The sequence below is a fragment of the Pezoporus flaviventris genome, unplaced genomic scaffold, assembly GCF_033815535.1.
Source record: "Pezoporus flaviventris isolate CSIRO_AGI_PZ_B2104156 unplaced genomic scaffold, CSIRO_AGI_Pfla_v1 ptg000035l, whole genome shotgun sequence".
Lineage (NCBI taxonomy): Eukaryota > Metazoa > Chordata > Aves > Psittaciformes > Psittacidae > Pezoporus > Pezoporus flaviventris.
Window position 1 is genome coordinate 11,369,452 of NW_026892583.1, and position 4,670 is coordinate 11,374,121.

Genomic DNA, 4,670 nt, shown 5'->3' on the forward strand with positions numbered 1-4,670 from the left:
TCACAGAAACCCAGTTTTCCAAGAGGGCTTAAGCACTCACCTGAACTTCCCTGGCCCTTTCAGAATACTTCAAGCAGGTTCCCAAAATCTTTCCACTTTAGGGAATTACAGCCTTTCTTTGCATGGTCAATTAATTTCAGAGGCAAGTATAGCTTCTTCATTGTTTACTGTTGACCAGCATCGAACCAGGGATTAAGGAATGGGCCTGCTAGCTATAAACTCTTTAAAAACATGTTTTAGTTTCTTCCTCCCACTCCCACAGATTTACCTTCCACTTACTTTGCCAATGAGCTGCTCAAAGTTCCCAAACCCTCGAGAGTAGATTTTTATTCAACAGACTAAATTCCAAAATTATTAAAAAGGCCATTTATAGCAAATCTTCAAGCTGGATCCAGAGCAAAGTCGCGGCAATGTAAATCTGGAATGACACTCATGTGACACATGTAACTGATATCATACTCTGCCCTATTTTATCACTCCCATCTTTCTTTATCACCAGACTGTCCAACCAACTTGGTCTCCAGAGAAGGATCATAAACCCACAGGTAATTGCAGGATGGCCACACAGACAGAAAAAAGAAAAAGCCTGCAGATGGGTTGTTCAAAGAAGGATTTCTCAAAAAACACCAAACCACTGGAAGGAGCCAAGCTGTGTCTCATTTGTGTATGTAGTGAGTATCTGTAAGTTTAGTTAAAATCAGCAATAGCTGCAATATGCAGCGCCTATCAAAATCAGACATTTACCCACAACTGTGGCTTTTGAAAGACGTGATTTACTTCAGAACTGAAGAAGAAATAACAGGGCTTTTAGACAGACTAATAAATGTATGGTCCAGATAGTTTTCCAGTAGCATATTTATTGTCCAAGGCCTCCAGTCAGCAGCACACTTAATTCTAAGCACATGCTTAAGCGCTTTACTGAACAAAGCTGAAATGTGGACCTACCAGGCAGCTCAAGAGAAGTAGTTTCACATTAGTCATCCTTCATGAGCAATGATAGCAACTGAGCTTTTTACTATCATATGCACAATCCAAGCTTAGAAGCAGCTTTTCTCTTTGCAGCTGTAATCTAGCAGAGAAGACAGCAACGTTGGAGAGTAAGAAGGGCTTTCCTTGCCTCTTAGGCTGCCCTAATATGACCACTAGATGATCCAGCATGGAGCCCTGGAAAGGTTTCATCCAGTGTTGCAGGGGACAAGCAGCTGGTGTAGAGCTTTCAGAGCAGACGGTGGTACTGACTTACAGAAAGGTAAAGGAGGCAGGATTAGGAAAAGCTACAATAACCACACTTTTATGCCAGTGTTAATACAGTGTTAATACACATCTGACAAGGTCAGAGGCTCACCAAAGCCGGAATATTGCTTAGTATCCCACCTACCCCAGCTCTCCAGTTTGGGAGACAAGGAAAAGATCCAGGGTGACTATGTACATTACAGATGTGTGAAATCCTCCTTGCTTACTGAAGGCACTGGGTTAATATTCTCCTCCAAGGATTGTGTCTGAGAAATGGACTTTGGTACCTCTGCAGCCTTTAGAAGAGAAAGGAAAAGTAATAACCATATATTGTTCTATAAGGTGTGTGGTATCAAATGAAACCTGTATCAGAAGACTTCAGGGTTTATTTTGATGTAAGAGACGATTTCAGAAAATAAGATGTTGACATCTTATAAGATGGTGACAATCACCAGCAATGGTGATTAGTCATAGCTCCTCAAACAGAACATGGGGCAGGTAGGAGTATTCATTTGCTGAGGACAAGGGTTTGCACAATGTTGGGCAACTACTGGCACAAGCAGTTCCACAGACTTGTCATTAGCCTGACCTTGCTGGGGTCACTCTGCAAGAAATTGCTTGACCTAATGTGTCTGGAGATCCCCAGACTGACCCTCAGAGTCAGGAAAAATCCTCAGAGAGGAAATCATCATTCACTGTGCATCATGCTAAACACTAGAGAATCCACATAAAATTGTCTCTTTAATTGAAGGGTGGATTCTCTGGTACCCACTTGCCTTACACTGTGTTCTAACCATTTCCTGCTCCCTTCCATTTTCTGATGTCTTAACAACAGCTGAGCTTAGCTTTCGCTGTGCTAGGAGGAGAAATTAGATCTCTCTCCAATGCCTGGCCATATATTTGCATAAAACCTGTTAGAAGTGAGACTTTCTCAGATTTGGGTGAAACTGGGCTGGGGGTAGAAAGTGATGGGGGCAAAAAGCAGGGATAAGGACCAAAACAGTCACACAGAGCATGACTACATAAATCTTTCTTTCCCCTTTGGATATCAGGCTAAAAACAGTGACCAAAATGCAGGTGTAACTTGTCACATTGCATTCTCTTGCTCATTTGCCAGTCTCTGTGACATATTTTGACATGTGGTAGTGCTTGGAGGACTTGGCAGCAACAAAGTTCATGCCAGGCTCCACTCATATGCACTGAGGAAACAGTTCTCATATTCACAGATTTTTAGTCTAAATAAACTAGATAGGTAGGAAGTTGACAAAATTTTCATTTCAGAATATGCAAGGATTCACATTCACAAAGATGTTCAGACACTTCTTTCCTATTTATTTCAACAGGAATCAAGCTACAAGGTATTCTTTGCAGATTTGGGCCTCAGTAACTTGTCCAGTATTGTTCTGGAATTCCCATGTTGTTCTTGCTCATGCACATGTCAGTTCAGAGCCTCAACTGTAAAAGCAAATCTTTTTCCTGAGCAAGTCATGTCCAGCATACCAGAACTGTGGAAATCCTGTGAACACCCCAGTGCTAGCATGAACTCCTGCAGAGTGAACCTGAGCCTTCTGACAATTTCTCTGCAGTACTAAGTCATAGGGCTTGTAGTCCTCTAGAGATACTGTAAGAGGTAAGGAGAAAGCTGGTAGTTTTAGAAGCTATTTAAAAAGTCATCGACCAACACCTGCATACACTTTATGCAGAACAAGGACAGCACAGAGGTACATGCATAGGTTTAATAAAGTGGCTGACTACATAAATGCAGGGGAGGAGGAATTATTAGGAAAGGCAACAGGAGACCTAGATTTACATTTATTTTATATTTGAAGCTCCTCCCCAGTGCACAAAAACTAGGACTCCCCTGCATTGGTGTTGTGAAACATGGAACTGAAAAACAGTTGTTCCTCTGAAAAGCTCACAGTCTAAATAGTTTTTCTCTAGCAAAGAACACTAGAGTCCATAGAAGTCTCTATTTTCATCAGCTGCACTGAAGAAATCTGACCCTGTCTGATTTTCCAGGTCACTTGCCCACACACCTCTGAAGCACATGGAAAAGGGGCTGAGACTCATACAGCTTTACAGACATCACATCACAGCACCAAGGAAATGGATGCTGTCCATGGAGAGCCAGTGAAACCCCAAGGGCACAGAGGCTTCCTAGGTTTCCGAGGTTTCCAAGGCAAAGTAAGCAAAAATCTTCCCGCTGATTCCAATGGCTTGTGGATCAGAGCCTTACAGCCCTGCCCCGTGCCTCAGGTCCCGGACAGCAGGGCTGAGGAGTGATCCCAGAACTCCCAGCCCTCATTAATGCCTGTGAAACTTAATGATTTGCAGAGTTTACTTGCAAAGCCTTTTAGAAGCAGAGACGAGTAAACAAGAGTGAAAAGTTAAACAAAGGAAATACATTTATGCTTGTACTGTTTTCAAGTTTATGCAAACAATCCATTTCTAAAGCTGTCACTGACACTCCTGGCACGTTCTCATTCCCCAGCTCAAAGCCATGTTGGAAACTGAAATCACAAGCATTTCTGAGATGCTTTGGGCAAAATACCTCCCTCAGCTCCACCAGCTGAAAATCAGTGAAGTACACTGCAACCATGGAGCCATGGCAACATCCTTGTGCACTGACTGATTGTGGAAGAAGAGGGAGAAGAGTCTTGAATTTCTTTGGCCACAGTGGTTATGGAAGAAATTGGTATAGAGTTAGCTAAATGAATTATGAAGATCAGTTAAAGAAATAACAGCAGGAAATCATCAAGCAGAGCAGGAATTAGAAAATATTACTTTCTAGCTGGTCAAGCAGTTAAGTGGATCTGCCATAAACGTAACCTTTTAGCTCATGACTTGACCCAAGGGAAGTAGACAGGGACAGCCTGCTCTCCACCAGCTCCACATTAGAAAGGGAGGTCACTCAGCTAGACCCAGGCACTACCATGAGAGCTGGTGCAGTGTGTTCACTTCTCTGGTAGCCGTTCACATTAATTCACCTCTGGATGTTGGATTCTGCAAATTGCACAGCAATACAGGGGTATGAAGGGATGGATGGGGTTCCCATTTGCAAAGATAGGGTTGTCTCCCCAGCAACCTAGGTGCCACACAGCAGCTTTGCTTCTGTCTTGTAACAGCAGGATTGGTGGTGAGTAGGGCCAGGGGAGCAGCTAGGGCCTGACTCCTCCCCACACTCCCCATGCAGCCTTACAGAGTAAAGCAGACAAGTCCTTCTGCCAGTTTTCACAGCAAAAATAAAAGGTCACTTTCTGCACTGGCTTCCAGGGTCAGAGCCCAATGAGATGAGTAAAGCCACAGTTTCCCAAACTATGCCTCAAAGAGTGGCATGGGTTTATTTCAAAGTGAAAATGCGTGCATTCATGACAAGCAGCACACGCTCTGCCTCAGCTAGAAGACAGCATAGTTGCCATTCAGATGCCTCCTCACCC

General features: G+C 43.4%; 1 long non-coding RNA gene across 1 annotated transcript; it reads right to left on the bottom strand.

Annotated features, from left to right (window-relative positions):
* Positions 1-837: 837 nt before the first annotated feature.
* Positions 838-4,361, bottom strand: LOC133273992 (uncharacterized). Its single transcript, XR_009744986.1, has 3 exons — positions 4,211-4,361; positions 1,346-1,520; positions 838-1,238 (listed from the first exon to the last, which is right to left on the bottom strand). It is a non-coding gene; the product is annotated as an uncharacterized LOC133273992 (long non-coding RNA).
* Positions 4,362-4,670: the final 309 nt, after the last annotated feature.